At 47.1% G+C, this 27,286-nt stretch overlaps 1 protein-coding gene across 13 annotated transcripts in view; it reads left to right on the top strand.

Moving 5' to 3' along the window:
- Positions 1–27,286, top strand: part of SLC25A21 (solute carrier family 25 member 21) — a 378,608-nt gene that overhangs the window by 200,256 nt on the left and 151,066 nt on the right. The window contains exon 1 of one of the 13 annotated variants that reach the window (XM_065593330.1): positions 25,176–25,266. The exons of the other annotated variants lie outside the window; for them this stretch is intronic. The gene's annotated coding sequence lies outside the window, so the exon portion shown is untranslated. Of the gene's footprint in view, positions 1–25,175; positions 25,267–27,286 lie in introns of those variants that run through there. 13 annotated transcript variants of the gene reach the window in all.

Here is a 27,286-nt window from a genome sequence, read left to right as displayed (position 1 = left end):
CCTCAATCAAACTGGGGCTGAGCATATTCTGAAAATAACTTTCTGGTGACTTCACAATCCTAAATCAGTTGCTGATTTGTAATTTCTGTAATGACTCCTTATCTTTTGGATAAACAATATTACCAGTGGCTTATATTCATTGTGGATCAATCTGTAATCCCTCACTGGTCAGTTTTTTTCCTAGAAACATTAATTCTTGCACTCTAAATGTACACGTATTTTTGTTAAATTTTGTCCTGTTTCTTTTGATCTAGTTAATGCTTTAGTTAATCTTATATCATGTTCTTCTAAAGTTCTTCCCCATATTATTGCATCATCTATGTGCTATTGTATGCCAACTGTATTTTCAAAACAAATTTTGTATTGCTCTGTGAAATACCTCGGAAGCTGAACATAATGCAAAAGATAATCTTTTAAAATGGCAATATCCAAAAGGTATGTTAAATGTGCATAGCAATTGACTTTCTTGCTCCAGTGGTATATGCCAAAATCCATTTGAAGCATCTAAAGAAGAAATATATTTTGCTCCTGACATTTGTCCAAATATTTCTTCCCTCGGAAGTATTTTAAAATGTTCCCTTTTAACATACTTATTTAAATCTTTTGGATCTAAACATAAACCTAAGGATCCAGCTTTCTTTTCTACTATTACTAATATAGACTGGACTGGACTCCAGTCTTTTCTACTATTACTAATATAGACTGGACTGGACTCCAGGGGACTGGACTCGATGACCTCTCGAGGTCCCTTCCAGTCCTAGAATCTATGAATCTATGAATAATGAATTCACCCTCTCAGTTGGCTCTTCCACTCTTTTAATTATATCTAAATTAACTAACCTTTCCAAACCCTGTTATATCCTCTTTCTTAAAGCCAAGGGTATTTTTACTAGCTACATATATAACTGGTTTCTTTGTTTCATTTAAGTCTATTTTATACCTTGTATCCAATTTACCAATTCCAGTGAATAATTCTGTAAATGGATGTTCAGAATCCTGAATACTCTGAATTCTACCCATTAAATTTAGTGCTAAACACAGGTAAACCTCAAATAAGAAATACTTTGTCCCTTAACTACTACAAATCTTATGTTTTCTATAAGATTGTAAATTAACATGTATTTGTTCTCTTGCTGTAGGTTTTACTTTTAAACATTTTATAGTTTTTCTGAAATTACATTAGCTTGTGAACCTGTATGTATTACATATATCATCTGCTAAAGGAACATTTATTTTCTAACGCCAATCTTCCTTGTGGTACACAATGTGACTCTGTTTCAAAATACCCAGAAACAAATTTTCTCCAACTTTAAGGTAATCTCTGTATTCCTTATTCAATATCTTCTCTGATATGTTTGAATTTTGAACTAATTGTATATGTCTACGGTTTTTTCAGACGTCTCTGTTTACAAACTTTTGCAAAATGATTGTTTCTTACAGATATGACAGGTATGCCCATATGCTGGATATTGTCTAGGTTGGTGCCTCCTTCCACGTCTAGAACATCTTTTCAGCTGCTCATACATTTTAACTTTATTACTTTCCTTCTGTTTTCCTCCACAGACTTGTTTTATATTTTCTTATTAAGTCTATATTCACATCCATTTGTTTTCTTTCTAAAATGTGCAATCATTGTTGATTAAGTTCAGTCCTTTGGCAAATTCTCTCTGCTTTTTCCAGATTTAGATCTAGCTCTTCAAACAGTCTTTTTTTTGTACACTGATATCTTTTATATTTATCACAATTTGATCTCTTATTATTAGGGCTCCATGTCTGGCACAGAGGTCATGGAAGTCACAGATTCCGTGACTTTCCGCGACCTCCGTGACTATTGCACCAGCCAGTGTGGCTGACCGCAGGGCCACCCAAGTGGCTGGCTCTGGGGCCAGCTGCTTAGGTGGCCCAGGAGATAGCCACACTGGTCGCTGCTAAAGCAGCTCTGCAGCCAGCCGCTCGGGCGGCCCCGCAGCCAGCCGCACCGGCTGCTGCTCGGATGGCCCCTGGCAGCTGGCCCTTGGGCCACTCCAGCAGCTGCCAGTGTGGCTCACCCCAGGGACAGCCTGAGCAGCCGTCCTGGGGGTGGTCAGAGCAGCCGCTGCTCGTTGGCTCCCAGCAGTGGTCCCAGAGTGGCTCCCAGCAACTGGTGCTAATAGCCTTGGCTCCCCCCCCCCACCCCAGCAGCAGCCCCCCGATCCCCATCCTCAAGCAGCGGCCCCCCAGATCCCTGAAGCAGTGGCCCAGGGGGTGGCTGGAGCAGCTGTTGGTCGGCAGCCCCCGGCAGCAGTCCTGGGAAGGCTGGAGCAGCAGCTGCTCGGCGGCCCCTGGCAGCTGGTGCTGCTGGCCCCGAGCAGTGGCCTCCTCCCCAGCAGTGCTCCCACCCCTCAAGATTTAGTCATGGGTATTTTTAGTAAAAGTCATGGACAGGTCATGGGCTATGAATTTTTGCTTATTGCCTGTGACCTGTCCATGACTTCTGCTAAAAATACCCATGACTAAATTGTAGCCTTACTTCCTATTGATAGATTCTGGAAGTTACATGTCTGACTTCTTATCTTGAGATCTGTTAAAAATGATTCAAAAGTCTCTTCCTTCATTCAGTGGTGCTGGAACACTACAGGGGGGGTGCTGAAAGCCAGTGGTCCCCAAACTTTTTGCTTTGCACCCCCCTTATCCTTGTCCATGCCCCCTCTCCCCAGAGCTGGGGCCAGCACCGGGCCGTGGCTCCAGGAGGGTGGGGGGATGCAGACGGGGGTAAGGAGGCTGAGGCTGGGACCACAGCTGGGGCCAGGAGCAGAGCCCCGGGTATGGGTCCTGCAGCCGGGACCCCCGCGTGCGGGGCTGGGAGCAGAGCCCTGGGCTCCGGACCCTCAGCCCAGGGCTCGGAGAGCAGCCTCGGGTGTGGGGCTGGTGGCAGCCAGGACCCCGGGCATGGGGCTGGGACCCGAGCCCCGGGCATGGGTCCTGCAGCTGGGACCCTGCGTGTGGGGCCAGGAGCAGAGCCCTGGCCATGGGTCCCGCAGCCGGGACCCCGGGCGTGGGGCTGGGAGAGGAGCCTCAGGTGTGGGGCTGACGGCAGACAGGACCCCAGACGCTGGGTGGGGAGCAGAGCTCTGGGCGCGGGGCCAGCACCACCGGGGCCCGGGGCGTGGGGTCAACAGCCAGGACCCCGCACAAAATCTGGGGGTTCCGCAGCACCCCCCACATCTGTAATTCCTGAGCCTATGCCTTCATTTGATTTCTTGAGTGAAACTGGAACTTTTCTGATGTTTCGTTTCTTTTTGGTAAACAGTGGTGGTGGTGGTGTTTTGTTTTTAAGACAAAACTCATAGTCAGCTCATTCTCTAGCATTAAGATCAAATGAATTATATAATGAAATTGCTTCAGTATTTGCAATATTCAAAAAAAGATGGCAACCTTTTGTCCATCTTCCTTATGAGTAGATCCCGATGCCCTCAAAAATAAATCAAATTCTTGTTTAAACCTTTCCAATTTTCTGCAGCATTTCTCGACATTTTTAGAAATGTGGGAACTCTTCAATGATCCATCTTATTTCATTCAGATTTGTTTTTTCTCTTCTGAGTAAATTTTACCTCCATTTTTTTTTAACTTCTTCTAGTTCTTTTTATCACTTCCTTCACTCCTGGTACCATGGCTTCCAAATGGATCCACTCCTCTTAATAATAATTCATTGCTAGTAACTGGGAGCGCAGCTACCAGTGCTGGTGCACTGTCTACACTGACGCTTTACAGTGCTGAAGCTTGCTGCGCTCGGGGGCGGGGGGGGGTTGTTTTTTCACACCCCTGAGCCAGAAAGTTGCAGTGCTCTAAATTGCCAGTGTAGACAAGCCCACTCTTGCAGCATTGCCATCCCCCAGTTGGGTTTTTGACACTGTGAGAGTCAGATCTCTTCTACAGATCCCCAAATTCCAACACCTACATTCTAAATACTTTCTCCTCAAACACTTTATTAACTCTGATAGCAAAATGGAATAAATTCCCCCCTACTCCCAATATACACCTGAATGACCAAGGTGATAGTTGCTTTGCAATCAGATGAAATTGGACACTAAAGGCTTCCCGAGGCCTCACTACCCAAATAGGCTCCTTGTGGGTTCCCTGCATCAGCTCTCAAAATCCACCCACTCCAGACTCTGAGTGACTTGAAGAACTGGATGTTACCACTGTGGACCCCTGCCTGAATCACTTCCCTTGCCCCTGGGAATGAGCTTCCTTAGGTTATGCTCCCATCCTTGCCCAGATCCAGTGAGCACCACTCAACTTTCAGCTCTCACTGTGGCACCCCAGCCTCCCTTCAAGGAAACTCTGTTGCCCGGACTAAGGAATTGTAAAAACCTCCATTTCTTAATTTTTCTTCAATAAATTGGGTCTGGCTGTGACTGAGGAGGCAGCCCACTGCCAAGTGTAAAACATGCACCCCAAGGGCACCACCTGCGGTGCGATATTGAAGATGGCCAAACTTTTCTTTCATGCAAAGTAATCATTCATGTCTCAGCCCTTCTCTCCAACTCCCATGATCCTGCCAGCTTCTTATCAGTGAATAGAGAGATACCTGCCTTCTAACTTATCTCCAGACAAGCGAGCCTAGTGGGCGAGGGGTGTTCTATATTTCATTTGCCTGCAGTATTCCTAACCTACCAGCCAACATGCAATGAAGTCAATAGTCTTGTATCTGTGTAATCAACTTTTGCGACAAACAAAAGTGCATCCAAATGGTCCGCTACATGCAAAGCTGGTCTTAAGTAAGCTGTAACACCCGGGCTTTAATTACCCAGTGTCAGGTGAGGAAGGGATTCATGCTCCCTCACCCTCGCTATACCCTGCTTTTCTGGGGTTTTATCTCTACCCCGGGCTGTGTGAATATGAGGAAACCATCTCCCCTCTTTTGGGTTAATCCTATGTTCCTTCCCCAGGGACAGCTTTCTGTCTCTGCCCGGCCTGAGTGTGTGTGGTGAGTCATGGTCCCTTGACTGAGGTGTCCCGCAATATCCATGGCAATCCTCTGTAAACAATCATAGAATATTAGGGTGGGAAGAGACCTCAGAGGTCACCTAGTCCAATCCCCTGCTCAAAGCAGGACCAACGCCAACTAAATCATCCCAGCCAAGGCTTTGTCAAGCCAGACCTTAAAAACTTCTAAGGATAGTGATTCCACCACCTCCCTAGGTAACCCATTCCAGTTCTTCACCACCCACCTAGTGAAATAGTGTGTCCTAATATCCAACCTAGACCTCCCCCAATGCAACTTGAGATCATTGCTTCTTGTTCTGTCATCTGCCACAACTGAGAACAGCCTAGCTCCATCCTCTTTGGAACCCCCTTCACGTAGTTGAAGGCTGCTATCAAATCCCCCCTCACTCTTCTCTTCTCCAGACTAAATAACCCCAGTTCCCTCAGCCACTCCTCGTAAGTCATGTGCCCCAGCCCCCTAATCATTTTCATTGCCATCTGCTGGACTCTCTCCAATTTGTCCACATCTCTTCTGTAGTGGGGGGGACCAAAACTGGATGCAATACTCCAGGTATGGCCTCACCAGTACTGAATAGAGGGGAATAATCACTTCCCTCGATCTGCTGACAATGCTCCTACTAATACAACCCAATATGCCTTTGGCCTTCTTGGCAACAAGGGCACACTGCTGACTCATATCCAACTTCTTGTCCACTGTAATCCCCAGGTCCTTTTCTGCAGAACTGCTGCTTAGCCGGTTGGTCCCCAGCCTGTAGCGGTACATGGGATTCTTCCTTCCTAAGTGCAGGACTCTGCACTTGTCCTTATTGAACCTCATCAGATTTCTTTTGGCCCAATCCTCCAATTTGTCTAGGTCACTCTGGACCCTATCCCTACCCTTCAGCGTTTCTGCCTCTCCCCCCAGTTTAGTATCATCTGCAAACTTGCTGAGGGTGCAATTAATCCCATCATCCAGATCGTTAATAAAGATGTTGAACAAAACCGGCCCCAGGACCGACTCCTGGGGCACTCTGCTTGATACCGGCTGCCAACTATACATTGAGCCGTTGATCACTACCCGTTGAGCCCGACAATCTAGCCAGCTTTCTATCCACTTTATAGTCCATTCATCCAATCCATACTTCTTTAACTTGCTGGCAGGAATACTGTTATATGCCTCAGCCTCCTGGTTGCTTGACATGTAATGTGGAATCCATGCCTCAGTTTCACCAAGTTCGGCTGAGGTCTTAGCTGCAGCAATACTGGGGTGTGTCACAGTTTCCCCAATTTCCACATGAATCTTGGACACAGCCATATTGGGCTGTTCCTCAGCTTCCCAAATTTCAGCTAGGATCTTGGCCAACCTGGGCCAGGCCTGTCTGCAATATCTGCTGGCACGTTGGCTGCAGCCACCCTGTGTTCAGGGCTGGATTTCCAATTAGGCACAGCAGGCACATGCCAGGGGCATCTTATCTCTCTAAAACTGTGTGCAACTCAAAAGTCAGCTGTAGGTGCTGGTGGGGGTGCTGTACCTAGGGGCGCATAAGGTGGAAATATAATTACCTCCCTCCTATGGTCATCTGGAAGGGCAATGCCCTTCCACCTGGCCCAGCCACTTCATGTTCCTTCCTGCTTTCTCCAGATAAACCCTCGCCTTCTTCCCACTCTGCCACCAACTACCTTATAATGGTAACAACTCTTTTTCTTCTGGCCTGCCGGACAAAGGACCCACCACTTACAGTTGCATGAGCATGTTCTCTATTCCAGATTTTTTATTCTAACATTATGTTGATGGTTCAAAATGTGGTTTAAAGAATAAATATATTTATGGTTGCTGTTGACCTATTAGTAATGTTTGATAAAATGCAAAGAAAGGTAAAAGTATGGAATGCTGTTTTGTAACACCACTATATTTTTATGCTTCTTGGGTGTATATATACCTACACACAGTTTCCCTCTTAACTGTGACTGGTAGTACAGTTTATTCCTTTTCTTAGACAAAAACCTCTTTAACTGAAGTGGGAAGTATATATTCAGCTTGAAATAACCAATGGATAATTATAGCTTTCAACAATACAGTTTGGGCCAACTATTTTGTATCTTTTTAGAAAGGAGGATTGATATCTGAAGAATAAAGTTTGTGTATTAGTAATGCTTCCTGGCTCTTAGTATAGAAGGAGGTTTACCATTCACATTGATTAGTGGGCATTCTTTAAAAGACGGAAGTCGGCTATTAGCCACAACCCTTTGCTAGTTACTGTACATACTCAATACTTAATGACAAGTAGTGGGCATGTTTACTTTTGGAATACTGTCTAGCTAAATGTTGTTACTGTTAGAAACTATGTTCTTAAACCCAGTTTAATGTTTGTAACCTACATTTTGAAGCAATTGTTCAAATTTTTTTTCTGTATTTTCACAAAAAATGGAATATTGACATTAAGAAAAGATATTGGCTTGCAGCTTCCTCCATCTTTTCCTGATTTAAAGACTGAACCATTAGCACAGTTTTAAATATTGTAGGAAATATTTTAAGTTCTAATGCTCACATACAATACAGTACAAGGAATTTTTTTTTCACTTTGTCATTAAGTCAATACCTTTAGCTAAAATTGTTTATCCAGACGTGCTGAGAGCTAATACAAGTAGAATCGCTGAATTCATATATGGCCTTATACAGTTAATCTTTTCTTGAGGGAAAATTATACCCACTTAGACATGTAGACACCTTCTATTGAGGCCAATGAGCTAAATTTGGCCCTAAGTGTGAAAGACAAAAATCAGTACATATTGGTTGCTTTTTAGTTTTGCTTTCTTTAGAATTAGGGTTGCCAACTCTCCAGGATTGTTCTGGAGTCTCCAGGAATTGAAGATTAATCTTTAATTATAAAGATAATGTCATGTGATGAAATCTCCAGGAATTCATCCAACCAAAGTTGGCAACCCTATTTAGAATTCTTTAACTAACAAAACAAGATAGTCACCATAAAGTCTGAATCAAGAGAGCTTGCCAAATATTTTTTTAAGCAAAAGGGTAAATTATTCCCATTAAATTATAATGGTCCTTTAATAGGTTACCAGTTAATTTTTTCCAAGAATCTCTTGAGTAGTTTTTATGATATAGTAAAATATCAATGAATTAAAATAAACCATTATAAAAAGGATCATGTTTATGTTTAGCAATGATACTTACCAGTATATACACATTTGCATGACTACCTTTGAAAGTGTATTAACTTGTTTAGAGATGTAATTGATTGGAACTTTGTTAGGAAAGGACTGAAGATTGACAGTTGTGGGCAAGGCACTGGACTCGTGTTTGACAAAAAGATTACATAAGAACTGATTTATACAGAAAGACATCTAGGGACAGTTTAAGCTGCAGTATCAGCTTTCAAAGTCTCTCCTTTCATTAATGTAACTTTTAGTTAATTTTATCTTTTTCAGTTAATGCTTTGGGAATAGGGGCCTAAACCAAAACACGGTGAATTCAAGGAGACTTTCCATTGACCTCAACAGGCTTTAGATCAGGCCCTATGTGGCTAATTATCAGTAACTATGTTAAATCATGTAGCAGAATATGTAATCTCAAAATGTCTCACTCAACAGCTTCCTGAATTGATGAGAGCCCTAGAACGACAGTACAAGGATGTTGGAGGGAGGCAGTGCACTAAACCACTTATTAGCTACTGATGATGCACAAAACCCATTTATTGATGCTGCAGTGCTGGTTGGATTTATAGGGCATTATCTGCACAGACAACATCAGGAAGGATACCAGGCAGACTACTGAATGTTTGGGCACCTATACAAAAAAAGTGAGTGGAAGAGCAGAGATATGAATCTTTCACAAAGTGCCTGATCCCTCAGACCATGTGTAGGCAAAGTTTCCATTGGCGTCTGTGGGATTTATGCCTTCATGAGGGCTGCAGGAACTGTCCCCAGACAATTTTAGATAATCTTCCAATGAACAGGCTCAGGGTTTGGAAACTTTTCTGGGTAGGTGGGGATAGGGAAGGGTTATACCACAGCACGGCCATCCACACTAACAAATTATTATCATCACTACATTTTCCAAAAGCAAACTGCTGGTCTGGATGGAATAGAACTTCCTCTTTGGCTATCATTAGAGCCCTGCACGGAAACACAAATGTGTATCTGCATGCGATCCGCTATCCGCAGAAATTGTCTGTGGATTTGCAGGGCTCTCCACTGGGGGCTGGACTGAGGCTCTGAGGCATCCCCTCACCTCTTCCTTCCCCCCCCCACCCCCCCCCCGCCGGGGAGAGCCGCATGGGCAGCTATAGGGCACCCACATGGAGTCGCAGACCCTCCACCTGCCCTCGGATGGGCTGGGAGCCTAGGGGGCGGGGACACGGCCAGGGACTGCTCTCAGGCCCCCACTCGCACCGCGGGCAGGTAGAGGGTCTGCCACAGCTCCATGCTGGCCTGGTCGGAGAGAAGGGGGAGATCTGTGGAGCTGCCCGAGGGCTGCTTGGGCCCCCCGCCCAGGGCAGATGGAGGGTCCTCTGCAGCTCCCCACAGCTGCCCCCCCCCAGCTCTTACCATGGCCAGGCTGCAGCTCCAAGCTGCCCCCCTCCCCAGCCAGAGCTGGGTCAGGGACAGCCATGCTGGCAGCTGTGGGGATCCGTGGCAGACCCTCCACCTGCCCTGAGCATGGGGTTCGAGCAGCTCCTTCCCAGTGTCCCTCACCTCCCCCGCCCAGGGCAGGTGGAGTGACCCAGGCTTCCCATAGCTGCCAGCACAGCTCTTCCCAATCCAGCTTCAGCTGGGGGGGCAGCATAGAGCCACAGCCCAGCCACGATAAGAGCCAGGTGAGCAGTTGTGTGGAGCCGCGGAAGACCTTCCTCCTGCCCTGGGCAGGGGGCCTGAGCAGCCGTGTCCCTGCCCTCAGGCCCCCAAATGTTTCCCCCCATCTAGTGACCCTGCCCCCCAACCCGTCCGTCCAGGGCATGTGGCGGGAACCAGGATCCCCACAGCTGTCAGCATGGCTCTCCCCAATCCAGCACTGGCCTTATTTGCATTTGTAAATTCCATTTCATAGTAGTAAGATGTCAGACCAAGCCAGTGTTGTGGTGGACTTACTTCTTTGATCTTTAAGATCATTTTGATTTTAACCATAGAACCAGTGAGGGCAATCTTGAAACAAAGTCAAGTAGACCTGAACATAAAGATTCTTAGGGCCAGATCTTCAGCTAGCGTAAAGGGATGTAACTCTATTGTCTTCAGTAGAACTATGCCCTTTTACACCAGCTGAGGTTATGCCCCCTAGCCTTTATTGCCTGTAGAGGAGGTATTTGCCTTCCTAATCACCCTGTCAATAATTTGCTAGAATAATTTCAGGAATGGTAAATAGAAACATATTACTCTCATCTATGTAATTGTATCAATTTTATGAATTATGTAACTCCCATCTCTGTCCATGCAGCTTGTTATGAAATCTATAACTATTTCAGTCCGTCTGCATCATTACAGTGAATCCCCATTTCCTGAAGCAGTCCCTCCTGTTGGTAACTGAAAAGGAGACATTAGGAAGGATTCACCTTTCTGCTTGGCACCTATTTGCCACTGAAGAGTAGTACAGGGACCATAAAAACTCCTTATCGTACCAGGAGAGAATTTCCCCAACACCAGGAATGTGTATGATAGCCACAGGCAACCCTATGTAGACCCCCTCACAAGCCCCAGCAAAAGGAATATGTTGGGTACAGGAGGGGGCATGTTAGGATTGGAGGGGGACTTTCAGCTGTGGTGGGCATAAGCAGCCCAGTATGGAAGGGTATCCTAAAGTAGAGAAGCTTCTAGAGGCTCTAGTTTACACTGCGGCTGAACTGGTCACCACAGCCATCAAGAATCTGAAGAGCATAACGGTGGCTTAAAGCCACCTTTGGTCCTATTTCCCCAGGACTTTGTGCTGAGGCTCCAGCACAGAATCCCGGACAGTATTTCCAGATATGGCCCTTGTCTTAAATCTGCTTTAGGCATCCCTGTTGTCATTTTTACTCTCATCCTTCAGTGATAGGTAACATACAATGGCCGATAAATAAAATAGCTAGATAAAATGTAGACTCTAAATTCCAGAATCATCCAGTTTTGAAAGAATATTTTGACTCCCCAAACAACTGAGCAGCCTGTGATAGTTGCATATAAATCCAGAGTCAAGCCTTGTATTTCCTCAAACAGCAACCCCGTGGTGTGAGACCAAAGATTTCTTTCCTGTCCCACATTTAATATTTTTAGATTTATATTTCCTTGAAACTTGTGCAATGGTACAGTACTTAGGGACAGGTCATAAGGCTTATAGCTGTTGAATGTGTGACAAGGAGGTCATAAAGGATCGGGTCAGATGTAGTTAATTAACGGTAAATGAAGGACAGCTGCTCTTTATGTTCCCAGCACATCTTTGATCTGCTCTACTCTTCAGACCTCTGTGGACAAGGTAGTTAAACACAAACTAGGAGGCCTGTTTTAAAGACCTTAAAGACCTTGGGGCAATCGAGTGACAGTCCAAGCAGCCATAAACTGTTAGCTTTATTCATTAGAGAACTTTAAACATGTCAAGAATTAGAATAATGTCCCTACTCTTAGATCAGCCTGAGCAATGAAGATTACAACAGCTCTGGGACACATGAGTGGGCAAACTTCTTGTGAAAACACGTTTATTGAGAAGCATTTTACTATAATGGCAAAGAAAATATAGCTTGCACATTTTCATTGCAAGGATATTGGTTCAGTAAGCTGTCATGGCACAAATACAGTGTAACCCAGTGTTGACCTCACTGATCCCTTCAATCATGTTTTAAAAAACTTCCTTCTTAGTCACACATGATAGAAAGAATATGTCATCTGTGAGTAACAGAGCAGTATGTAATGTTTGCTGAAAAATGTATGGAGAATGTTACATGATAAATTGCAGTTCACTTGTGTGCAGAGACTCAGGTACTTAAATATGTTAAAATGCATATATTTATTTTGTAAGTCAAATCTTTAAGGCCAACACTGGCAGTCTCTAAAATGTATGTAAATACTGTCTAATTACTGGAGGTTTGACATATAAATGCCTTTTTACCGCTATTGTTAATCACATTAGGAAACTTGTGATTTTTGCACATAAACAGTGTTCAAGTGTCAGCTGAGTGTGATGCATGTTCTGAGATATTTTACTATTGCCAATTTTTTCATTTTATATCTCAGATTTGGCATTGACTATAAGACCAAACAAATTTTAAATGACATGTTAAGTAAAGTCTTATGGAAGAGCATATAATGTCATATCAACAATAGTCAGTAGAAAGTTAAGGCACTCTTGAGACCTAGTCAAGTACAACTGAACATAAAGATTCTTAGGGCCAGATCATCTCATCTGCTGTTAGTTAGTGTGGCTCAATTGACCTTAGTGGAGCTACACCAATTTACACTAGCTGAGGTTCTGACCTATTGTTAGTTTTTGAGATGTTGTTTTCTCCATAATCTTTTGTATAATTACCTACTTGTGCACTTTCTTCATAGTATTCTGTCCTGTACGTGTACTTAATGTCTGGATCCGTAAGATCAAGGGGTAGGTTTCAGAAAAGGTGTGAAGAGGCAGGAATTTCAAATATGGCCATGGCTATTGCCTTCTTTTGACTACACCATAGACCGGGGTGGGCAAACTTTTTGGCCTGAGGGCCACATCTGGGTATGCAAATTGTATGGCGGGCCATGAAGTTGGGGTGTGGGAAGGGGTGAGGGCTCTGGCTGGGGTGTGGGCTATGGGGTGGGGCCAGAAATGAGGAGTTGAGGGTGCAGGAGAGGGCTCCAGGCTGGGCAGGGATGGGGTGCGGGCTCTGGGGTGGGGCTGGGGATGAGGGGTTGGGTGTGCAGGAGGTTGCTCCGGGCTGAGATGGACGGGTTCGGAGGGCGGGAGGGGGATCGGGGTGGGGCAGGGGTTGGGGCATGGGCAGGGCCGTCCTTAGCCATAGCAGAACAGGCAGCCGCCTAGGGCACCACGCTACCTGGGGGCACCGCTCTGCCCGGAGCCCGGACAGATGGGAAGCAGTGGAGCATGTAAGAGCCAGGCTGCTGGGTCCTAGAGAGAGCCGAATGCAGCACAGTCTGAGGGAGGGGATTGGCTGCTGGGGTCTCTGGGAAGGGTACGGGTACGGGTGGGGGAAGGAACTCACCTGTGAGTGTGACTTCCCCCAGTGTGAGGTGAGGCAGGCTCAGCGGCTCTGGCACCAGCATCCTTTGTTGTCCCCCATAACGTCCATTCTTCTCCCCCCCCCCCCCCCCCAGGAGCATTCCCCTCTCCCCTCCAGCAGGGCTGGGTTGGGTGAGGTGCTAGGGGGTGGGGGAAGGAATGAAAGTGAAAGTAACTCACTTCCTCAGCAGCCAGCCAGGATTGGAATGGTCACACACAACTGGGCTGGGGATAGAGTGACCAGATAGCATGTGCGAAAAATCAGGACGGGGGTTGGGGTAGGGTGAGCAGATGTCCCACTTTTATAGGGACAGTCCCAATTTTTGGATCTTTTTCTATATAGGCTCCTATTACCCCCCCCCCCCCCGTCCTGATTTTTCACACTTGCTGTTTGGTCACCCTAGGTGGGAGTAATCGGTGCCTATATAAGACAAAGCCCCAAATATTGGGACTGGCCCTGTAAAATCAGGACATCTAGTCACCCTAGCTGGGGAGCGCGTCTCTCCCCTGGGTTGGCAGTGATCCATCTCATCCGGGGGGAGCTGCACAGGGCAGGATGAGCTGCTGTGGCTCCATGGGTGCCCCGTCCCTGAGATCAGATGCTGTGCTAACTTCACCATGGTCCATTGGGCTGGCAATGGTGCCCATTGGCGTGTGATCGGACCTGAGGGTTTTCTGCTGCTGTTGCTACTATGCACCCCAAGAGGTGGATTTTGGGGTCCTGCAGTTTTCCACCTATCTCCTCCTCTACTGCAGCTGTTGGACCAGCAGGCTGGGGGGTGAGCCTAGCATGAAAGCAGTATTGTGTTGCCATTTAGATTTCCCAAAAATGCTTGCTAACAATCCTGAATTCAATTTCAATATTTTTTTTAAAAAATCAATATCTTAGCCAAAAACAGAAAATTAAGTTGTTGACAATTATTTGTGACAAGTTTGGCAGGGAGTGGGCCAGTTTTCATCAGAGAAACAAAAAATGTTGACTGACTTTCCTATAGCCCTGTTACTGCTAAATAGAGCCCTCCAACAACTGTAATATGCTCATCTCCTTACTTATGTATAGAGCAGGGGTCGGCAACCTACGGCATACATGCCAAAGGTGGCATGTGAGCTGATTTTTGATGGCATGCAGGGGTGGGGTTAGTGGCTCAGCCCACCTCTGCTCTGGGGTTCCGGCTGCTGCCCCATTGCCAGGCAGGGTCCGAGCTGCCGGCCCCACCCAGTGCCCGCTGCTGGCCTGGGGACCCCCAAGGAACCCCAGGCTGTCAGTGGGCTGAGCAGGCCGGCGGCTGAGACCCCGGCTGAGCCACTCAACCCACTGCCAGCCTGGGGTTCCATTCACTCAGCCGGCGGCGGGCTGAGCGGGGCCGGTAGGGGGCTGAGCGGGGCCAGCGGCTGGGACCCCGACTGGCAAGGGGCCAACAGCCGGAACCCCAGAGCAGAAGCAGGCTGAGTGCTGCCAGCACCCCAGACTGGCAACGGACTGAGCCACTCAGCCCCCCGCCGGTCCTGCTCAGCCCGCCACCGGCCTGCTCAGCCCACTGCCAGCTGAGTGAATGGAGTCCCAGACCAGCAGTGGGCTGAGTAGGGCCAGTGGCTGGACCCCAGACTGGCAGTGGGCTGAGCGGGGCTGGTGGCTGGAACCCCAGACAAGGATCCCAGGCAAGGATCACACTAAATTGATAAGATCTGCATTTTAATTTGATTTTAAATGAAGCTTCTTAAATATTTTAAAAACCTTATTTACTTTAAATACAACAATAGTTTATTTATATAATATAGACATAGAGCGAGACCTTCTACAAACATTAAAATGTATTACTGGCATGGGAAACCTTAAATTACAGTGAACTTGGCACACCACTTCTGAAAGGTTGCCGACCCCTGGTATAGAGTGACCATATGTTGTACTAAGATTCTCTTGCTTTTTTTTCCAGTGAGTCAGTATAGCTTTTGCTTTTGCCAGAGGTTGGGCAGCCAATGTCTTACGTTTTCACAATGTTTTGTCCAACTTTCATAAAGTAAATACATGGATAATATGAGTTTAAAAGGCCAGGGACACTTCCTTGCGAAGAATCTGTGCAGCAGATCATGCTAAAGCTGTGAAAATGTCAGTTTCTGATGGAACTTTAGAGGCATTTATCATGTATTTCTGGCAGTGCCCAAAATGTGCTGCTATTGCTAATGTCTTTCCAAACAAAAATAAGGCACAATAGGACTTCTGTAACATTTCTGTGCTACCTTAATCTAGATGAGATGATTCTGTGCTGACTTCATTTTGGTCACTTTGTGCTTTACCTAGGAGTAAAACTAGGGTTATATTTTCCCACTGCTTGGAAACCCAGCTTATTAAACTTCATAATGCCATTGATCTATTTACAGTATAAGGTTGATATAGAGTTGTAACTAACATTAAGACTGATGCCCACTATACATTTAAAACTAAAAAGTGGCTTTGTAAAAATGACATGGGTTTCCAACTCTACTGTGTCTCAGTCAGGGCGGAGCACCTTGTGAGGTGTCTTCACACTAGCTCAAGGTCACAGTGCAAGAACCTAGAGAGCCTCCTGAAGCATGGTGATAGTTTTGATTTAAATGGACTTGAACTGAACGAAGATTTGAGTACACTGTCACCAATGTTGCCACATGCAAAATCGGTGATGGACATTGTACAGTTTATTCATACCACCAAACTTGTTGACATGTATCTTAATGTGTACATTGCCACTCGTATTCTACTGACAATTCCTGTAACGGTAGCATCAGGAGAATGTAGTTTCTCAAAACTAAAGCTCATTTAAAAACTATCTCCGCTCTACAATGAGTCAGGAACGCTTGACTGGTCTTGCTGTTCTTGCATTCGAACAAGACATCACTTTGTCTTTGTCATACAATGACATTATTACTGATTTTGCAGCCAAAAAAGCCAGAAAGATTGCTTTTAATTAAAAACAAATCCTTGTTTCAATTCCTCTTCATGTAAATTTCCAATAAAATGTTGACAAATTAAAAAAATTATATTATTTGCATAATTCTGTCAAACCAGAATTTTTTCTATAGCACTACTTCTTTAGTGCTAGTCCATCAGCATTACAGTGTGCTTAATTAAGTTAAACTGGGTTTAATAATGTGCATGTGGCAAGTTTTCCAATACTGTAAGCTTATGTTTTTGTTGCTAAGAGCAAGTCAGGCATAGGGGCACCAGTTTAATAATCCCGCCTAGGGCACCATAAATCCTAAGGACGGCCCTGGGCATGGGAGGGGGGCAGGGGGGCAGGTTCCAGGCAGCGCTTACCTCAAGCAGCTCCCAGAAGCAGCGGCATGTCCCCCCTCCTGCTCTGCACGCTGTCCTGTCTGCAGGCACCGCCCCTGCAGCTCCCGTTGACCGCGGTTCCTGGCCATTGGGAGCTGCAGGGACAGTGCTTGGGGTGGGGGCAGCGTGTGGAGCCCCCTGGCTGCCCCTACATGTAGGAGCCGGAGCGGGGACATGCCGCTGCTTCCGGAAGCCACATGGATAAGTGATAGCAATATATTGTTGCATCAATGCCAAATGATTATGAATAGCATGCTTGCACCTGTCACAGGTGCATTAAATCTACATATATTACCTTTACTGTGAAATAGCTAAAATAATGCTAATTACCTACAGTAGATCTAGTGTAGGAGGACATCATAGTAGTCCAATAGGAACATTCCCCTCAGTTTTTAAGCAGGCTCAACAAAAATAAACCAAATCTGGCAGATGGGCAACAAGGGAATTAAAATGATGAAACGTAATACGATACAGAATTCCAGGGTAAAATGCAGCACTAAGCTTACGTCATTTAAGAGATTCTTTGATTTATTTTCCTATTGCTTTCAAACCAAGTCTGATGTACATGCATCATAAAGACCTTAGTCATATTTTTAATAACTCAAACATAGCAGTATAAATACTGGGTTACTCCTATAACACCCTGCATGGTGTCAAGTATCAGAGGGGTAGCCGTGTTAGTCTGAATCTGTAAAAAGCAACAGAGGGTCCTGTGGCACCTTTGAGACTAACAGAAGTATTGGGAGCATAAGCTTTCATGGGTAAGAACCTCACTTCTTCAGATGCAAGATATTGCAGCATCTGAAGAAGTGAGGTTCTTACCCACGGAAGCTTATGCTCCCAATACTTCTGTTAGTCTCAGAGGTGCCACAGGACCCTCTGTTGCTTCCTATAACACCATCCAGCTAATTTTATATGTATCACAAGCCAAATTCTCCCTTTCTGAAGATCCACTTGTAAGTGTGAGATTTCCATGGACGTGTGCAAGGTGCAATGCCAGCTTAGTGTGTGGTGCCTCGTAATCATGCCTTAGGTGTTTTGGAAGAGCCATGTTGTGTTCTATATTTCTGCATTTCACTGCAGTACTTCAACTGTCAAACATGCAACAGGAATTTTTACTCATGCTTTACTTGCAACAGAATTGACCAATTTACCAGCTGTTAATAATAATGGCTCTTATGCTTCCCTCTGCTTTGCTTGTAGGAAAAGGTGTGTGCCCCTTTAAGAACCAGCGAGTGACTTTCTGCTGCAGCTGCAGACCAGGTCAGCAGGAGATGCTGACCTATTCCCCCAAGGTGGGGGACTATATAGGTCTGTGCCCTCACAGCCGCCATCTAGTAGATCCTGGGCTCGCCACCCTCCTGTAGAATAATGGATTCATCCCAGCCTCCCTGAGCCATCTTTGACCTCCTCAAGGTTAATAAGGTTAATAATCGCCCCTCCCACTGTATGTCCCTCAGTTCCAAAGCCCTTCCAGAAGGGTTCCTACAGGACCCAGGTACTAGCTCACTAATCCTAAAAGCTCAAAAAAAAGTACCAGAAATGCTGCCCTGAACTAGGCCACCTTCTGCCCTCAATGACATATGGGTTCCAAGATCGACACCAGATCCCTGAGTGTATTAACAGTGATGGGATGACGTGTATCCTTTTTAGGGTTGGTGCTTTGAGACCCCTCCGCTAGAAACCTTTGAACTACAAAACTGCTGCAAGGATGTGGGTAACCATTCAGCCTGCTGACAAACGTAAGGGTCGATAGGCGAGTGGAGATGGTTGAGGATCCCTGTCGTCAGCTTGCTAACGACACCACATACTGCAGCACATGTTCCTCTGTAATGGGTGATATCGGTGATAAGCCTTCCAGATCCTGAAATTGCATAAAATCATGAAAACTTCTCTCATAGCTCTGCAATGGAGATGTCTGGGAACCCAGGTAGCTAATTGCTGGCACCTCCTTGTGGCAGGTGTCCAGTGCAGATCCTCCCTAGGGAAGGGATATGGTGATCAGATAAAATGGATTAGCAAAGGATTTAAAGGAGGTATTCTTTAAAGGAGCAGAAATGGGGTCATTCAGTGTTCCTATGACTGGTACAGCAGGGGGAATTGGTGAGGGCTCAGCAGTGGGTTGGCTGGGGACCAGGCTGGGTAAATGGAAGGCTGACACAAGCCCCCTGATATATATTGAGTTGATATGGAATTATCTGCACTGTAAACTTTTATCTGCCGGGTACTCCCAGACATTTAAGAATAAAGTTGTGGCCTGATTAAACTACATCCAGTGTCTCCTGTCCTTCCAGCAAAGCCAGACAATAGAGCTTAAGCATGAACAATTTGCAGCTGCTGCTATGGGAATGTCAGAACGGAGGACCAGCCACACTAGATGACATGCTGCCCAGAGAAGCTCTTTTCTTCTTTGAGTGATTGCTCCTGTGTATTCCACAGTAGGTGTGCATGCTTGCCACGTGCACCGGTGCCGGAAGTTTTTCCCTTAGCTGTACCCGTACTTGGGGAGCACTGCGGCGAGCCCTGGAGTGGCACCTGTATATCGCGCTATAAGGGGAGCCACGGGCTCCCCCCACCCTCAATTCCTTCTTGCCGCCAGTGATCCCTTCTATGGTGGTCCTGCCCAAGCAATATGCTGCAAGGGGTTCCCTTCAGAGGGGCCAACCCATCCATAGACCTGATGTCTGATGCTTCGGATCTTGGCTTGGAGCCCACATGGGAGACGTGCAAACCCAGGGAATGTGGTTAACCCTGGACTTGTCCCTGCACATAAATGTCAAGGAACTCAGGGCGATACGATTAGCTTGCATGGCTTTCCTCACGCACCTCTGCAGTAGGGTGGTCAGAGTCCTCACGGACAATACCGCCGCCATGTACTATATCAACAGAGAAGGCGGTACTCGCTCCCTAGCCCTCTGCTGGGAAGCCCTGAACCTATGGGAATTCTGTATAGCCCACGATATCTCCCTGAGGGTGGCTCACCTCCCGGGCGTCCGCAATACACAAGTGGACCGCCTCAGCAGGGTCTTCTCCCCCCAGTACAAGTAGTCGCTCCACTCGGAGGTCGCTCACCGGCCCTTTCGAGAGTGGGGTGCTCCCCAGATCGACCTGTTTGCAACCTGCCAGAACTGGCATTGCCCCCGGTTCTGCTCCAGGGGAGGGGTGGAGGGGAGGCTCAATCTCCGACACATTCCTCCTGAGCTGGTCGGGCCAGCTCCTCTATGCCTTTCCCCCATTCCCCCTCATCGCCAAGGTCCTTCAGAAGGTGAAAGTGGACAAGGCGAGAGTCATTCTCATAGCCCCCGTCGTGGGCCCACCAGCACTGGTAGGGGCCCCTCCTACGCCTCTTGGCAGCTGCCCCAAGGGCGCTACCGCTCCGCCAGGACCTCCTCTCCCAGGACGGGGGGCGCCTCCTCCATCCCAATCTGGCCGCGCTCCACCTGACAGCGTGGCTACTCCGTGGCTGAATGAGGAGGAGAACAGGTAAGGCAAGTCCTCCTGGAAAGCAGGAAGCCGTCCACACGTCAGACGTACGTGGCGAAGTGGTCCAAATTTGCCAGGTGGGCGAGTATGTGAGGAGTATCCCCCTCTGCCGCACCTCTCCAGTTTGTCCTGGACTACCTTTTATCCCTTAGGGCCCAGGGTCTGGCACCTGCCTCAGTTAAGATGCACCTCGCGGTCATATGGTCCTTTCACCCGCCAGTGCAGGGGCACTCGGTCTTCTCCCATTCGATGACTTCCTGTTTCCTGAAGGACTTTGACCGTTCGTTCCCGTATGCTAGGCCCCCCATGCCGCAATGGGACCTCAACCTGGTCTTGTCCCATCTCACGGGGCCCCCTTCGAACCCCTGGCCACGTGTTCCTGGTCGCTCCTCTCGTGGAAGGTGGCCTTCCTCATGGCGATCATGTCGGCCCAACGTGTCTCGGAACTCAGGGCCTTAACCTCAGAACCCCCCTATACGGTTTTCCACAGGGATAAAGTCCAGCTCCGCCCACACCCAGCGTTCCTCCCGAAGGTGGTCTCCACCTTCCATATGGAGCAGAGCATCTTTCTCCCCATGCTCTGTCCTAAGCCCCACTCCTCTAACGAGGAACGCCGCCTCCACACACTCGATGTGCGTAGGGCATTGGCTTTTTATCTGGATCGGACTAAGCCATTCCGGAAATCCTCTCAACTCTTTATTGCCTCGGCCGAACGGGCAAAGGGGCAGCCTATCTCCACCCAGCGGCTCTCCCGCTGGATCACCTCGTGCTTACACATGTGCTATAATCTGGCAGGGATTCCCCCGCCACCAATCATCAGGGCACACTCTACGAGGGCTCGGGCCTCATCAGCTGCCTACGTCGCCCATGTCCCCATCCAGGACATCTGTAGGGCAGCCACGTGGGCCTCAGTTCACACATTTACTTCGCATTATGCGATTTTCTCCCAGTCTAGGGATGACACCGGGTTCGCAGGGCGGTACTTTGTCCCGAACTATTGTGAACTCCTACCCACCTCCAACAGATATTGCTTCGAATCACCTACTGTGGACTACACAGGAGCAATCACTCGAAGAAGAAAGGACAGTTACCTGTTCCGTAACTGGTGTTCTTTGAGATGTGTTGCTCCTGTCTATTCCACACCCCGCCCTCCTTCCCCTCTGTTGGAGTTGTCTGGCAAGAAGTAACTTAGTGTCGGGGGAGCCCGTGGCTCCCCTTGTAGCACGATATAGAAGCGCTACTCCAGGTGTCGCCGCGGTGCTCCCCCAGTACGGGTACTGCTAAGGGAAAAACTTCCAGCACCGGGCACGTGGCAAGCATGCACACCTTCTGTGGAATAGACAGGAGCAACACATCTCAAAGAATGCCAGTTACAGAACAGGTAACTGTCCTTTCCAGTTTTCAGTCATTTCATTTGGAATGTCTGCTGTAAATTCCCCAGAAGTTTGTGACCCCCTTATAATTGATTTACAGTCTATGTTTTAACCCCCCTTTTGGGGACTAAAGAGGGAGTGTACTGTACAGTCAAGGACCAGCGAGCCAATAGCAACACAGCCACAAAGTTGGCTGTCCTGCCATTGGAGTGAGAGGACCTAGTACATCGTGCAAAGAGGCTGGCGCTCAGTGTGAATGGCCCAGGTGCTGAAGGTTTGACGCCAGTATTTCCTATTGATCCTTGGGCTTGATGTAGATAGGAGGCCAGGCCATCATCACTTTTCATGCAGAAACTACTCACTCTACTTTACTTTCTATAGTCATGTCTACATTGGTAAAATGTACCATAATGGTATTAGCACCTGTGTTAGCTAGCTGTGGTTAACCAAAGGTCTTTTTAGCTAATATTTTTAAACATAACCATCCTATCAAAATCCTAACAAGAACAGTTTGAATCCTTGGTCAGAGCAGGGTCAAACCTGAGACTAGTAGTAGTGAAGGAGTTTGTATTCCAGGCCAGGGTTGAAACCAAGGGTTAGAGTCCAAGTCAGGTTTCAGGGTCTGGGTCAGGAGGCAAGGTCCAAATCAAGCCAAGGTTGAAGTAATGAGTTCAAGAGCAGGAATGATTGTAGCAGCTACAGGAAATCTGCACTGTAGCCAGGACACTTCCTGGAATGCCCTTCGAGATTATATAGGGTGGGGAGCCAATCAGGGGCCATGAGGCTGCTGTCTGTCTAACCCCCTAAGGCAGGACTTCCCATGGTCTGTGTCCACAGCGGGTCACAAATGGTGAAGCACAAGCTGCTTACAGCTGCCACTGGGTAGCAACATGGAGATGTCTGCTGCCTGACAGCTCAACAGGCTCAGGTTGTAGACCAGCTGGGTCTTACATAACCCATGCCTCCCACCAGCCTGGATTTGTCTGGATGGGATGCATGGAAGGCTACCATGAGATCAGGGGCATGGACTAGGGAGATGGGCTCCCTGGATCACTCTTCTTGGCCATACCCTTCCAGCCTATAAGGTACCAGAGGGAGCTGTCTGATTTTTGAGTCCACGGACCTTGTACTCATTGTGTTCTTGGATCCATACCATAGGGGGCAGTGACTGACCCTGGTGATGAAGGGATTGTCAATGGAGGATTTTAGCAAGAATATGTGAAACACTAGGTGTATTTTGAGAGAACTGGGTAACTGAAGCTTCATGGTCTCTGGGTTGATTACCTGGCTGACAGAATATGGCCCATGGTATTGTAGTCCCATTTACAACACAGCTTGTTGGTGCTGAAGTCTTGGGCTAAGACCCACACTTTTTGCCCAACAATGAATGCTGGGTCTTCTAGGCACTGGCAGTCAACATACCACAGGGGTTCTCAAACTGGGGGTTGGGACCCCTCAGGGGGTCGCAAGATTATTACATGGGGGGTCGTGAGCTATCAGCCTCCACCCCAAACCCCATTTTGCCTCCAGCATATATAATGATGGTAGATATATAAAAAAGTGTTTTTAATTTATAAGGGGGGGGTCGCACTCAGAGGCTTGCTATGTGAAAGGGGTCACCAGTACAAAAGTTTGAGAACCACAGGCATACCACTTGTAGTTTTCCTTGGCCTTGTCTTCTTTGTCATTGGCCTCAATGACAGGAGTGAGCCATCTGTTGTTTTCACTAGGTCAGGGAGATTGGTTGAACCTGAATACCCAGGGCATGGGCCATATCAGCATCTATAAAGTTGTTCACTGCCCTGGAATGCACCAGTGCCCACTGTGGTGGGATTTGGTAAGGTTCCCCTGGAATCCAGACACAGACCTGGACTTTGAGGTATGGGGAGAGCGCACCGTGAATTGGGTATGTCTCAGTGAAGCGTAGGGGGTCATTATCCCAGGGCTCATTCTGGCCAACCCCTTCTACTAGTCCTGGGTGTGGTAGTTTCCTGAAGTGCATCTTGCTTGAGCTCTGGGTGGGCAGTTGGCAAGACCATGGCCAGATCCTTCCCAGTGGAAACAGCCCATGGCAGCAGCAGCGCTCTTTTTCCTCAGGGGTTACATGGCGGTTGGCACTATCCAGCTGCATGGTCTGGGTCTGGTTTGGAGACAGGTACCAAGTAACACAGACCACTTCCTTTCCTCATGTTGCTCCCTGAGCCCTATTGTCGATGTGTATGACAAGGTTGATGAAGGCATCAGGGCCTCCACATGAGCTAACTCGTCCTTAATCTTCTTGTGTAGTCCCCAATGGAACTGGTAGAGCTGTGCCGTTTCGTTCCACTTGGTGTCAGAGACTAGTCGCCAAAGTGGGCTGCGTAGGAGGAAGCTGGTGCTTGCCCCTGCTGGAGTTGGCACAGGGCTGCCTCTGCCGAACGGATACAGTGGGGATCATCAAATATGGCAGAAAATGCCTAAAGGAATTGCATCTAGCTCACTCGTTTGAGTAATAGTGAGGCCCAATCCAATGCATCTGCCACCGGGAGGCTAATAATGAGTCCTACTTTTTGCTTGGTCAGTGGGGTAGGACTGGAGGTGGAGTAGAAACAGTAGGCAGCATTGGTTTATAAACGCCCTCAATTTTTGGTGGTCCTCATTAAAAAATTCTGGGAGGAAGACTCGGTCCAGATATGTGGCCACACTGTGAAGGAGTTTGCAGTCAGGTTCCAGGCCGGGATCGATTTCAAGGGTCAGCGTTTGAGTCAGGTTTCAGGGTCTGGGTCAGGAGGCAAAGCCAAATCAAACTGAGGTCGAAGCCAGTTGTTCAGGAGAAAGAATGGTGATGGCAGCAAGAAATCCACACAGTTACCTGGATACTTCCTGGAAGGCCCCTTGGGTTTAGGAGCAGGAGCCATTAGGCTGCTGCCTGTCAGACCTCCTGAGTGGGACTTCCCAGGGACCGTGTCCACAGTGGGTCATGAGTAGTGGAGCACAAGCTGGTTACAGCTGCTGCTGGATGGCAGCATGGAGATGTTTGCTGCCTGGCAGCTCTCTAGGACTGGGTTTTAGACCTTCGGGGACTTACACATTCTTGTCCATGCTAAGGGCAAATTGTGTTCAATATCTTCTTAGCTGACATGTTTTCTAGCATGATGCATTATTTCAGTGTATTCAAGGCCTCTGAGGATAACATTCTACTTGAATGCTAACTGCCATTACGGAGCATTTTTTAAAAGAACTTTCCACTTTTACACATTTTTCTAAGGAAAGGATTGATTCGGCTTATTACCTAAAAGATTAATTAAATGTTTGCCAGAAGCTCCAGGGTCCCATTAGCTAATCCCAAACCACACTGCTAACCAGAATAATGGGCAAGAGTTAAAGTAAATGTCATTTTTTAAAATGAAGGTGAATGTCATGTAAATCTTTTCCAACATGCTAAGAGCATCCCTGTACACTTTTCTTTTGAGCCCAATTAACACATATTACATCTGGGAAAGACACAATATATGGATGGAGTGGGCTTTGACAGCCATATCTATAAAGCTGAAAATGGCATTTTATGGCTGCTTCTGAGAGGGAACAGGTTAAAGCTTTATGTGTCTGCACAGATGCAGTGGGCCAGCAGCCATGAAAAAAATGTAGTCTGGATAGAACTCATAATGGAAGATTGACTGCTGGGACCCTAGTGTTTCAGACATTGATTATTCTCCAAACAATGCTTTTTACAGTCAGTTAGAGGCTGCTGGAAGTATTTGTCTTGTCAGATAACTTGCATTAGCCAACAAGTAAGCTGATTTTAAGAAGGAAATATGTAACAGTTGTTTTTGTTTTGTTTGTTTGTTTGTTGCATTTTTTAGGAAAGAAAGATCAATACAATTCACACTTCCTTAGGATTGATTGATTGATTGATTTTTGAGCCAGACATATTTCATAGAAGGAAATGTAAGGTACACAGTAAAATATTTATTATCATTTCTTATATTGTAACTGTATCTCTACGAAGGCCAAGATAAATACGTAGTGTTCCAGCTATACAGTGCCTGGCGTGTTTATTGCCACATTTTCTATGAGCAATCTCCATTCTGTTGTGTTTCCTTGGTGACTATGTTATTCCAGGAAAATGAGTAACACACAGTGAGGAGGAGGTGTAATGACTTCTGCACTAAACGGGGTGTCTGCACTAAAACACATGGATGATGCTCCCTGAACTCTCAGATCTGCACTAGAGCGTCCCCTACAGAGTACAATGCACAGAAAGCCCGGGGGGGGGGTTCAACTACAGTTTTTTGAGGAGCAAATATTAATGTGCATCAATTGTACCCCACACTTCCCTCCTGGCCACAGCTTTTAGAGTGTATGCAGAGTTCAGAGCCAGAGTTTGTCCCAAGAGAAGGCCCAAAAGCATAAAGAATTACATTTTTGAAATGTGTACAATCCAGCTACTTCTATTATCTATGTTCCCCACTTATTTGTTTTTGCTTTTTTCCCTACTCAATGAATATAATGGGTATAGGAGCATTTTGTTGTTGTAGTTCTATACTGATGAGGTTGTAACTTAGCGGTATTGGGAATTGGTATCCTACGTAAATATGATATCATCCAAAAGACTGAGACAGTCAGATAATCACAGTGTTCACAGCCCCTTTAATACAGCAATAAACTACTCCAGGTTGTGCATTATATGGGTGCTAGCTTCAGGTGTACTGCAAAGCAGAAGGATAAAGGCCAAGGGAATTAAATCATCCAAGATGTACAACAGTCACTAAATAGTGCATACCATGGAGTGACATACTGCCGTTGGCGTCTGTAGCTTGCTAATTTTAAATATAAATTACAAAACATCTTAACAGCCAATTTGGGAAAGGTATGTATCCATCCAGAATGAAAACAGTTTTTAGTAGGGAAAAGGCATGTGCTGTGTTGGAACTGGAGTGGAACCACATCTTTTCTTCAAGATGTGTTGCTCATGTCCCTTCCATATTAGGTGTGTGTGCTCGCCATATGCACCAGTGCCGGAAGTTTTTCCCTCAACAGTATCAGTAGGGGACCAGCTCTGGCGCCCTCTGGAGTGGTGCCCACCAGCTCTCCCCACTCTCAGTTCTTTCTTGCCGCCAGTGATGGTGCTGGAACGTCTGCTGCTTCGGCTAGCATTGATTCCTTCTCTGTTCTTGCAAACTTTGAAATCCTGTAAAATAATTATACATAGTTAGTAGTTTTCTTACGTACCCTTAGTAGTAGTTCTCGAACTCTTTGTTGGTCCCGAATGGGACCCAGCCGGGGGTCAGGGCATGCCCTGGTCCCCAGGCTATAAGCCCTGCGATCACTGCAAACAGCCTATGCCTGTCAGCAATCCCCATGCCAGCTGCCTAAGGTGCTTAGGCGAAGGGCACATAAGTGACAAGTGCCATATCTGCAAGACCTTCAAACCTAGGACGAAGACAGAGTGCGATATCCATCTAAGAGTGCTCCTAATGGAGTCGGCACTCACTCCGGCACCGAAGCAGCGGTCCGACTCTGCACCGAGCACTGTGGCCTCCATGCGCAGTGCTTCCCCGGTGCCGTCCAGAAGCCAGCACCGGTCTCCCTCCACGGCTCCAGTCAAGAAGCCGAAAAAGACTGTGAGGGGAAGATCTCCTACCTCCCACCAAGGAAAGGAGAGGGCAGGGGGTGAGCCAAGACCATGTCGGGCAGCTCAACATCCCCCTCGGGAAGTTGGGCCCCAGCTCAAGTCAAGCAGTGCAGCCCATCCCATGCCTTGCCTGCGACTCCAGATAGCAGTGCAGGCCCCGGCCAGCTTCAGGTGCAGTCGACGCCTGAAGCCTTTCAAGCAGCTCAGGAGATCCTGATGCTTCTGGTGCTGCTCTCACTGGCTTCTGCAGTACCCCAGTCTCAGGGAAAACCCACGTTGGGACCTATGCATTTGTCCCTGCCTCAGCGGTACCGTTCTCCATTGAGAGGGATGTCCCA

This window comes from Chrysemys picta, chromosome 4 (assembly GCF_011386835.1).
Source record: "Chrysemys picta bellii isolate R12L10 chromosome 4, ASM1138683v2, whole genome shotgun sequence".
In the NCBI taxonomy this organism is placed as follows: Eukaryota; Metazoa; Chordata; order Testudines; family Emydidae; genus Chrysemys; species Chrysemys picta.
Note: the sequence above shows the minus strand (reverse complement) of the source record. Positions and strands in the feature narration are given on the sequence as shown.